The 12197-nt window shown below is 37.5% G+C and overlaps 1 non-coding gene across 1 annotated transcript; it reads right to left on the bottom strand.

Moving 5' to 3' along the window:
- Window positions 1-419: 419 nt before the first annotated feature.
- On the bottom strand, window positions 420-492 carry TRNAW-CCA (transfer RNA tryptophan (anticodon CCA)). The gene has a single exon. It is a non-coding gene; the product is annotated as a tRNA-Trp (tRNA).
- Between the last annotated feature and the right edge of the window lie 11705 nt (window positions 493-12197).

The following is a 12197-nucleotide window of genomic DNA, read 5'->3' on the forward strand; positions in this document are numbered from 1 at the left end:
GTCGATTCATTAGGAAAATCATACTTTTTTTTGTATCTCCATTTACTTTTTGAGGTAATTTTAAAAATATCTCCATTTTAATTTTTGAAGAGAATCATTTTTAAGGAGATAATTTTAATATGAAAATTAAATACTTTTCTGTAGAGCTGCTATTACAAATACTGCATTGAAATGTATTTAATAAGAGAATTATTTACTTCAGATACATGACTGCAATGCCCTTCTCTCTCTATAAGCAATAAAATTTGAAGTATTTTCCAAATGCTCAGTTTCAGTGCATTATTTATAGTATAGTGAAGTCGCTCAGTCGTGTCTGACTCTTTGCGACCCTGTGGGCTGTAGCCTACCAGGCTTCTCCGTCCATGGGATTTTCCAGGCAAGAATACTGGAGTGGATTACCATTTCCTTCTCCAGAGGATCTTCCTGACCCAGGGATTGAACCTGGGTTTCCTGCATTGGAGGCAGGCGCTTTAACCTCTGAGCTACCAGGGAAGCCCAATTACTTATAGATAGCTACAATTCTCATGTGAAAGATCACCATCAAGAGAATTTAATTATATATGGAGAGAGTCAGTGTCCCTTGAGCCTAGATCAGAATACTATAGCCTTAAATTAAATTGACTCTTACACCCTAGTGCCAGAAGATCTTTCCAAGTCAGCCAAATTGCTGAATGCACTATACTTATTCATGCCAGTTGTTAAGAAAATCCAACTATTGTCCTAGTAATTAGGCTTATATTTTGTTTGAATTTATCTGAATCACACAGTTTTAAAAAGGTAAAAACCCTAGCCACATATACAAAAATTTCCCTAAATGTTAGTTAATAACAGCATTCAGTTATTATAAAGCAATTTTCTCCATAGGACTTAACAAAAAACCTTCATAAATTGTTTTATTCAAATAAATCAATTCATGTTTTGTTTTCGAAATGAAAAGTACTATTTTCTATTCATTCAGTATTTAGTCAACAAATACAATTACATCCTATATCTTGAATGGCTATGAGACCACTGAGAATTCCCATTTGTCTATTTTCCTGCCTCTGATTTTATTTTTCCTGCCTCAGATTTCAAAAGGTCATAATGGACATTTACTTTACAACCCCTGAAGGAGTTCTGCACAGCTCTGTCTGCCTTCTGTTCAAATTGCTGAAAGAATTTGAGGCTGAAAAACCATTCTTTTTTATTAGGACTGAAACATACTTCTCTATACAAACTGGAGTTGCTCAGAAAAACTGGTAGTATTGAAATGAAAAGGCCTTATCAAAATGCATTCTGGATGTCTAGAAAACAATTAGCAAAACATGATAATTGTCAAGTTTAATTTTATCCCTCATTAGAATGTTTGCGAATAATTTCCATACAGTGTTGACAATAACCACTTTTATCAATTGTACAGTTATCTAGAAAGAATAAAAGCCAGTGAGTCCCCATAGAATCTCATGATTTCACTGATAGCTGCCATATTTAATTATGATTATTATTATTATAAACACCATTTTGAAGGAATTTATTTGCATACTGTTTTGTCCCATTACACTGAGAGGGATTTTTAAACAAAATTAACAAGTATATTGCATTGTTTAAAATATAGTTAATACACATTTTAGGAGATATTTATGTTTTATTATTTTAGACCTTGAGAGGAATTGAAAGAATGTACCACAGGGCAAGTCAAGGGTAAGAAGGTAATTGTTAAAAAAAAAAAAAGAGAGAGAGAGAGAGAAAGAAAGAGACACAGAGAGATAATATAAAAAATGACCATGCTTTATCAGAGGCCTGGCTTTTTTCTTAACGAAGTCTTATAAACAAAGATGAGGCCACTCAAAAAATAAACTGCTCTTCAAATTCTTTCTTCCTCTTCACTCTCTCCTGCTTTTCTTTTCTATGGCTTTGTCTATGATTTTGTGTATCATATTATGCGTATGTATAAATTACAATATGTTTTTTGTTAAACATTACTAAATGCTGGTTTTTCTACAAACAGCTTGATGAACAATTTTTTCCTTGATTATGTTGATACTTTATTCGGTTTCCAAACATTTAAATCATAAATTTTAATATAATGATAAATACATAAGAGAAATTAATCAACACTTAAAATAGTGTTCCAATTTGGTTTTCACCTATTATGAAGATAATAAGTTGATGTATATTTAGAATATGTCAAACTGATAACAGTTTCTTCAAACCAAATAAATCCATTCACTAAATTAATTTTTCTTTTAAAGTGTTTTGTTTTCTCTTTCATGCAAGATCCCAGTGTTGACTAAGATTTTAAATAGTCAAAAATATCATATTTACACTAATTATTTTAAAGGCCTGTGTCTTCTCTTTCCTTTCAAATTGATGTACTTACTTTGACTCTCTCATTTTCTACACTTCTTCTCCCAATGCAAGGGCCAAGGGAGAAAAAGAAATGACATATTCGATTCAGTAATAAATTGATGCTTTGCTCTCTGAGTCCCCAGATGATTCTGTTCTCTAGTCACAAACTAATAATTATAAGTTTCTCTATAATCTGTCTTTTAGAGAGAGTATATTTATTTACTTTTCTTCTTAAAAGTACGTGTATGGGGATGAAAACTAGAGAGTAATAGGGTGACAGCTAAAGATAATACTCATTAATAGAAGGACAACTGAAGTGAGTAGTGACAATGTTATTTCTTTCTGCCTGCTGTTGTTTATTGAATGCTTTAAAACTAATCCCTAAGGTGTTTCTTTTTTTTAGTAAATTTTCAAATAAATACATGCTAAATGATATAGTAATTTTCATACTGTACTGTACACCAATGGATGCATTTTTTGGAAATGCTAAAGTATATAACATGTTTGCCTTGAAAGTGAACTCAGTGGACCTAGAATCTCTGCAAATGACACTACCTCTATTGAAACGTTTAATGACATTTCATGTTTACAGCTCTAAAAACTCTGCCTGCATGCAGGAAACTCAGGAAACATGGGTTCGATCCCTGCGTCAGAAAGATTCCCTGGAGTAGAAAATGGCAACCCACTCCAGTATTCTTGCCTGGAAAATCCCATGGATAGAGGAGTGTGATGGGCTACAGTCTGTGTGGCGCAGAGTTGGACATGACTGAGCATGCGTGATTACTACAACTGTTCTTCAGGGTATCCTTAGAAATAGCAGGGTCTAGTGAGACCTTTTAAGCTATAGCTTCCTAAGGTTATAAGATGTAGAACTGTGAATAAAATGTTTTCAGAGTATATATGCCAAATGCCCCTATTTCTTAGAACAAAAGTTTGTATTCTGAGTCTGATATCTCATGCTTTAAAATCCTAGAAAGAGGTGAAAAGCAAGAGGATAGAATTTCCAGAAAAATCCTTCTAGAAGTAGTTTGATAAAGTCTATGTGCTGCTTAATAGGATGACCATAGTGAAATCACTACACAGTGAGTTACATCAACACAAGTACTACAGTTACACCCATGTGCATCTTTTTCAATAACCCCTCTAAACTTTGAGAAGTACGTTAGCAGTTAATGTTCATAGAATGTTGGCATAGCATCTCAAAACCATGTTCTGAGAACATTCTTTGCAATTAACACTGAAATAGTCTAACAGAGAATCTCCAAGGGAACTCCTTCTTTGGCCAGGGTATCTTAGTGCCCCAGAGTTTTGAGATTCGTTTTAAACACCAACAACATAATTAAGTCTCAGTTCAGTTCAGTTCATTTCAGTTGCTCAGTCGTGTCCGACTCTTTGCGACCCCATGAATCACAGCATTCCAGGCCTCCCTGTCCATCACCAACTCCCAGAGTTCACTCAAACTCATGTGCATCGAGTCAGTGATGCCATCCAGCCATCTCATCCTCTGTCGTCCCCTTCTCCTCCTGCCCCCAATCCCTCCCAGCATCAGGGTCTTTTCTAATGAGTCAGCTCTTCACATGAGGTGGCCAAAGTACTGGAGTTTCAGCTTTAGCATCAGTCCTTCCAAAGAACACCAAGGACTGATCTCCTTTAGAATGGACTGGTTGGATTTCCTTTCAGTCCAAAGGACTCTAAAGAGTCTTCTCCAACACCACAGTTCAAAAGCATCAATTCTTTGACACTCAGCTTTCTTCACAGCCCATCTTTCACATCCATACATGACCACTGGAAAAACCATAGCCTTGACTAGATGGACCTTTGTTGGCAAAGTAATGTCTCTGCTTTTCAATATGCTATCTAGGTTGGTCATAACTTTCCTTCCAAGGAGCAACCGTCTTTTAATTTCATGGCTGCAATCACCATATGCAGTGATTTTGGAACCAAACAGAATAAAGTCTGCTACTGTTTCCACTGTTTCTCCATCTATTTCCCATGAAGTTATGGGACCAGATGCCATGATCGTTCTCTGAATGTTGAGCTTTAAGCCAAATTTTCACTCTCTTCTTTCACTTTCATCAAGAGGCTTTTTAGTTCCTCTTCACTTTCTGCCATAAGAGTGGTGTCATCAGCATATCTGAGGTTATTGATATTTCTCCCGGCCATCTTGATTCCAGCTTGTGCTTCTTCCAGCCCAGCATTTCTCATGATGTACACTGCATAAAAGTTAAATAAGCATGGTGACAATATATAGCCTTGATGTACTCCTTTTCCTATTTGGAGCCAGTCTGTTGTCCATGCCCAGTTCTAACTGCTGCTTCCTGACCTGCATATAGGTTTCCCAAGAGGCAGATCAGGTGGTCTGGTCTTATGAGACCTAATTAACTAGTGAGATATTTTCAGCACCTTTGCAAACATACCCAAACCAGAAGCAGATAAATTCAGCAAACTTTTATGTAGACTATCAGAAACTGAATATTAGATAAATTCAAAATTTCATTGTCTTTGTAAACATTTGTCACAACACAGAATCTGTTTTTCTATCCTTGCACAACAAAGTAATATCTTTGAACTGTAGTTATTTATCTTCATACACTGTAACACTTCTCGTGTCAGTTTTTAAATCAGCAATTCATAGCTTGCCTGTTAAAAGTCCCTCCACAAATCTATTCCAAAGTAGCAATCATTTTTCCTCATCACTGAATTTTAATTTTAATCAAACTAAACAAATTCCTTACATACAGCTTTCATCTTCTTGATTTATTGTTTTGGGCCTATACAATTCCTTTTCTAGAATATTAATCATCCTTAAATCCATATTTTTTAATACCACAATCCCAATTCAAATCCCTCTGCCACCATGAAAATTTCCCCCCAGCCAGAATTATTCTAGTCCTCTTCTAAATTCCCATACACTGGAGCGATATTTGTATCTTGTCATGTGTTATTTTGTACCCTTTGTTACAGTATTGGGTTATGTCTGCTCTTATTTTCAGTTTGCATAGTCTTCAAGAGCAAGGGAAGTATGTTTGCATATATATTTACATGCCCTTGCCCAGCATAGTGTTTTGCACATATTATGTATATATTTCATAAAGCAATTGGTATTTGAGTTACTATCAAAGTGAGATATCTGTCTAAGGTTTATATGAGCTCTATTTAAGCAAGATTTCCATTTTTCAGAGAGATGGCATTGACTTCTGGTGAAATAAGTGCTAATTTATCCCAGTATAACAATCGTTGAAAACTTTTAAATATAAATGTATGAGACAATTTCCCCATTTTTAAAAAATGCATGTAACCTTTGCATCATTGTTCTTGGTATGTTTGCCCTACAACTATTCAAATCCTAAAATCCTAAACAATCCACCTTCAACTTTCACTCATGTTAAGGACACATTCCTCTGTTTTTCTCTGGATACTGTGAACGTTAGAAGGCCTTATACTTTAAAAAGTTTCTATATCTTTTAACTCTCATTAGACAAATCTCAGGGAGGTTGTGTTTTCCTGTCCACAGGATACATATGAAAAATTAATATAATATTTTCTCCAATTTATGTACATTTTATATATCATGTGGTTTGGAAAATATGTTGTGGCATTTTGTGTGTGTGTGTGTGAATACTTATGTGTAATGAACACTGCAACTATTCTTGGGAGAAAGAATTTCCAAAATAAATAAGTAATCAATCACAGTTGAGAAAGAGGATCCTAGCAGGATGAGAGCTATCTTTAGATCTGAAGAAAAATATTAAAAGTTTTATATAATTACTTTTATAATTAAATGTTTTTCAGTTCAGTTTAGTTCAGTTCAGTCGCTCAGTCCTGTCCGACTCTTTGCAACGCCATGAATCCCAGCACGCCAGGCCTCCCTGTCTATCACCATCTCCTGGAGTTCACTGACTCATGTCCATCGAGTCCATGATGCCATCCAGCCATCTAATCCTCTGTCGTCCCCTTCTCCTCCTGCCCCCAATCCCTCCCAGCATCAGAGTCTTTTCCAATGAGTCAACTCTTCACATGAGGTGACCAAAGTACTGGAGTTTCAGCTTTAGCATCATTTCTTCCAAAGAAATCCCAAGGTTGATCTCCTTCAGAATGGACTGGTTGGATCTCCTTGCAGTCCAAGGGACTCTCAAGAGTCTTCTCCAACACCACAGTTCAAAAGCATCAATTCTTCGGCACTCAGCCTTCTTCACAGTCCAACTCTCATATCTGTACATGACCACAGGAAAAACTATAGCCTTGACTAGATGGACCTTAGTTGGCAAAGTAATGTCTCTGCTTTTGAATATACTATCTATGTTGGTCATAACTTTTCTTCCAAGGAGTAAGTGTCTTTTAATTTCATGGCTGCAGTCACCATCTGCAGTGATTTTGGACCCCCCAAAAATAAAGTCTGCCACTGTTTTCACTGTTTCCCCATCTATTTCCCATGAAGTGATAGGACCGGATGCCATGATCTTCATTTTCTGAATATTGAGCTTTAAGCCAACTTTTTCACTCTCCTCTTTTACTTTCATCAAGAAGCTTTTTAGCTCCTCTTCACTTTCTGTCATAAGGGTGGTGTCATTTGCATATCTGAGGTTATTGATATTTCTCCCAGCAATCTTGACTCCAGCTTGTGTTTCTTCCAGCCCAGCGTTTCTCATGATGTACTCTGCATAGAAGTTAAATAAGCAGGGTGACAATATATAGCCTCGACGTACTCCTTTTCCTATTTGGAACAAGTCTGTTGTTCCATGTCCAGTTCTAACTGTTGCTTCCTGACCTGAATACAGGTTTCTCAAGAGGCATGTCTGGTGGTCTGGTATTCCCATCTCTTTCATAATTTTCCACAGTTTATTGTGACCCACACAGTCAAAGGCTTTGGCATAGTCAATAAAGTAGAAATAGATGTTTTTCTGGAACTCTCTTGCTTTTTCCATGATCCAGCAGATGTTGGCAATTTGATCTTTGGTACCTCTGCCTTTTCTAAAACCAGCTTGAACATCAGGGAGTTCACGGTTCACATATTGCTGAAGCCTGGGTTGGAGAATTTTGAGCATTACTTTACTAGCATGTGAGATGAGTGCAACTGTGTGGTAGTTTAAGCATTCTTTGGCATTGCCTTTCTTTGGAATTGGAATGAGAACTGACATTTTCCAGTCCCATGGCCACTGCTGAGTTTTCCAAATTTGCTGGCCTATTGAGTGTAGCACTTTCACAGCATAATCTTTCAGGATTTTCCTATACTAATTACTTTCCCATCACAGTTGTTTTAGTGTTTTCTCATACAGGGAAAGGAGAAGATAGCAGTCTGCTATCCTCCTGCTTCATATGTAGGTGGGATTCAATGTTTGTGTCCAATTAAAATGTATATGTTCAAGTCACAACCTACAATGTGATTAGTGCAGTCTTAGGGAGGTGATTAGGTTGTGAGGGTGGAACCTTCATGAACAGGATTCAGTTCAGTTCAGTTAGTCACTCAGTCATGTCCAGCTCTTTGTGACCCTGTGGACTGCAGCATGCCATGCTTCCCTGTCCATCACCAACTCCTGGAGCTTGCTCAAATTCAAGTCCATTGAGTTGGTGATGCCATCCAACCATCCCATCCTCTGTCGTCCCCTTCTCCTCTTGCCTTCAATCTTTCCCAGCATCAGGGTCTTTTCCAATGAGTCTGCTCTTCACATTAGGTGGCCAAAGTATTAGAGTTTCAGCTTCAACATCAGTCCTTCCAATGAATATTCAGGACTGATTTTATTTAGGCTGGACCGGTTGAATCTCCTTGTAGTCCAAGGGACTCTCAAGAGTCTTCTCCAACATGACAGTTCAAAAGCATTATTCTTCAGCGCTTGGCTTTCTTTATAGTTCAACTCTCACATCCATACATGACTACTGGAAAAACCATAACTTTGATTAGATGGACCTTTGTTGGCAGTATTAATTAATGAACAGGATTAATTTCTTATTAAAAAAAAAAACACAAGTCTCTCTTGCTTTTCCTTCATGTATGCATGAATGCTTAGTTGCTCTGTTGTGTCCAACTCTTTTCAACCCTATGGACTGCAGCATGCCAGGCTCCTCTGTCCATGGGACTGTCCAGGCAGGAATACTGGAGTGGGTTGCCATGCCCTTTTCCAGGGGATCCTCCCATCCCAGAGACTGAACCCAGGTCTTCTGCACTGCAGGCAGATTCTTTACCATGTGAGCCACCAGGTAAGCCCATTCCTTCATGTGAAGACGCACCAGAAAAATTGAAATCTGTGAACCAGGAAGGAGGCTCTCACCAAACACTTGATCTGCCAGCACCTTGATCTTGGACTTCCCAGCCTCCAGAACTGTGAAAATAAATTTTTATTGTTTTATAAGCCACCTCATCTATGGGGTTGTCTTACAGTCACGCAAAAAATCAAGATGCTAAGTGTGTGCAAGAAGCACAGATTTGCCTAGTACTGTACATTATGCTACAGGCAACCTTTGTTTCTATTACCCCTTCACACTTCATAGGCATTTTAATTTTTTTCTGATGTGCTATTGCTTCACTGAGTACCTGGTTTGAATAAGAATTCATTGCTAAAATAAAAATGCATTCTTTTTGTATATTCCTGTTGAATTCCACAACAATTTACAAATCATTTTAAGAAACTAGTCTGTGGCCTGGGAGAGTCACCAGGATGATTAGATAGTATAGTCAGTATACATTTGAGCAGGAAATAGTGAATTTTGCTTTTTAATACATTAGGGTATATTTGTATAAAGTAATATCTCACTTAAGATAGGCTTATTTCTATTTCATACTTTCTAATGATTTCTACAATAAAAGCTCTTATTCTTCTCTTTTATAATCATCATTAAAATTACCATTATCTGGGTATTAAAGGAATTTCTCTATGTTATGTACTGAACCTTGCTGTCAGGTAATTATAAAAGACTACCTTGAAAAAGAAAAGAAAACCAAAGGTCAATCAATAACAAGAATGAGCATAGAAGAAAGATAATGGATTAAGGCAATTATAACTTACTAAGTCACACCTAGAAAACAAGAAAAGCTGGAAAGAGTTTTAAAACCTGTGTTTACAGACCCCTGGTGTCCTATTTTTGAGAAGATGACAGAATAATACAAGAAAAATAAATTTTTAAAGTAAAATAAACAAAAGCTTTTTTATAAGAAAAATAAATGGTCAGCAGAAAAAAAGTAGGAGAAAAAATCAGAAGCAGATTTTAAAATGCAGAAACAGATAAAGTAAGTTAATTTTAATAAAAATTAATTTAGACCAGTTCTGTCCTAGATGCTATGTCAGTTGCTAAAAATAAATAATTAAAAAGATGTTTTAAGGGCCTAGTCATCAATATATTCATAATGTAATAGACAAGATTGGTATTAATGATGATAATGCTAGTAATGAAAATAAAACATTTTGTGTAGTAACCAGAGTAACATGTTATGTGAATGTCTTTATGAAGAATATGAAAAAGCATGTAATTTCTTTTTTCAGTTTACTTTTGAGTATAGCATCACATTTACAAGGATATATTTTGAATTTAAAGTAATCAAAAATTACTAGAGTAGACACAGAAGTTAACACAATTTTAATGGCTGGAGAGAGTCTCTTCACAAGAGTGATTTTGGAACCCAGAAAAATAAAGTAAGCCACTGTTTCCACTGTTTCCCCGTCTATTTCCCATGAAGTTATGGGACCGGATGCCATTATCTTAGTTTTCTGAATGTTGAGCTTTAAGCCAACTTTTTCACTCTCCTCTTTTACTTTCATCAAGAGGCTTTTTAGTTCCTCTTCACTTTCTGCCATAAGGGTGGTATCATCTGCATACCTGAGGTTATTGATATTTCTCTGGGATATCTTGATTCCAGCTTGTGCTTCTTCCAGCCCAGCGTTTCTCATGATGTACTCTGCATAGAAGTTAAATAAGCAGGGTGACAATATAAAGCCTTGATGTACTCCTTTTCCTATTTGGAACCAGGCTGTTGTTCCATGTCTAGTTCTAACTGTTGCTTCCTGACCTGCATACAGATTTCTTAAGAGGCAGGTCAGGTGGTCTAGTATTCCCATCTCTTTAAGAATTTTCCACAGTTTATTGTGATCCACACATCAAAGTCTTTGGCATATTTGCAAGTCTGTATATTTTTAAGGCTTTGATTCATCCTAGAAACAATTTGCAATGGTGTATGACTTTTCCTCATCAGTGACTAGAAAGCGAAGTATACAATAAGATGGAAAATGACTTAGTTAAGCCAAAATTGAGATGTAAACTTGGTTATAGAATCTTAAGTAGATAACTCAGAGTTTATACTGCAATTTTCTTAGGAAACAAGTGGCTGTTGCAAGTGCCTATACTCCTGTCATAGTAAGAAATTTATCTCTATATAACTGGCCTAGCAACATCAATATGGCCATTAGTAGGCTTGGATAGAAGGCTGCTGGCTTCCCTGATAGCTCAGTTGGTAATGAATCTGTCTGCAATGCAGGAGACTCCGGTCATTTCCTAGGTCAGGAAGATACCCTTCCACCCACTCCAATATTGGGGGGCTTCCTTTGTGGCTCAGCTGGTAAAGAATCCGCCTGCCATGCAGGAGACCTGGGTTTGACCCCTGGGTTGGGAAGATCCCCTGTCAAAGGAAAATGCTACCCACTCCAGTATTTTGGCCTGGAGATTTTCATGGACTACTTTGTCCATGGGGTCACAAAGAGTCAGACATGACTGAGTGACTTTCACTTCCAACTTTTCAGTAAGTTGCCATCTCCACTGATAAGTGGTGGTACTTGCCAGAGTGTTATACAAACTGACAAAAGGAAGACATGAAAGTCATAGATTACATTTTTTTCCCCCCAAATATATGGGAACAAAGGTCAGGGGGTAGTAATCTATAGCTGTCTATAATAGCAGTCACGAAGCAGCAGTAAACATCTGACCATTTTCTACTTGGCTAAGTTACCACGATTGCTAGAGTTGAAATGTGTGTGTGTGTGCACATGCTCAGTCGCTTGTCATGCCCGACTCTTTGCAATCCTATGGACTGTAGCCAGCCAGGCTCCTCTATCCATGGAATTCTCCAGGCAAGATTACTGGAGTGGGTTGTCATGCCCTCCTGGAGGGGGTCTTCCTGATCCAGGGATCAAACCCACGTCTCTATCACCGTCTGCATAGCAGACAGATTTCTTTACCGCTGAGCCACCAGGAAAGCTCAGAGTTGAAACAGTAAGTTCCAATTAGGAGATCTGTTTATGCTTTACCAGGTTATTCATATTTTTCTCACTCAGAGAGAGATATCTGAGTCCACAGATCTGGTATCTCACAGTCCATGACACATAAATAAGCTGCTGCTAAGTCACTTCAGTCATGTCTGACTCTGTGCGACCCCATAGGCGGCAGCCCACCAGGCTCCCCCATCCCTGGGATTCTCCAGGCCAGAACACTGGAGTGGTTTGCCATTTCCTTCTCCAATGCAGGAAAGTGAAAAGTGAAAGTGAAGTCGCTTAGTCGTGTCCGACTCTTAGCGACCCCATGGACTGCAGCCCACCAGGCTCCTCCGTCCATGGGATTTTCCAGGCAAGAGTACTGGAGTGGGGTGCCATGCTAGGGGGATACAACTGTGGAAGAATACTCAGTATCAGGAACCAAGGAATACTACAGAAGATATTTTGTTGGATAGTGGGACGGATGCACCTATACGCAGTCATTCTTCTCTTGGTTGTTTGTATTGACTTGCTTGTACACAGGGTAGTTCTATTTTTATTGCCTTTAAACTTCATTCTGACATACAATAAATCACCAAATAGCCATAACCAATAAGCAATTATAGCAGAATCATAAAATACAAGTTTAATATGTAGATGTCAACCTCTTTCCTTTATTACCAGCATGGAAAATTG

Source organism: Budorcas taxicolor, chromosome 5 (genome assembly GCF_023091745.1).
Source record: "Budorcas taxicolor isolate Tak-1 chromosome 5, Takin1.1, whole genome shotgun sequence".
Classification (NCBI taxonomy): domain Eukaryota; kingdom Metazoa; phylum Chordata; class Mammalia; order Artiodactyla; family Bovidae; genus Budorcas; species Budorcas taxicolor.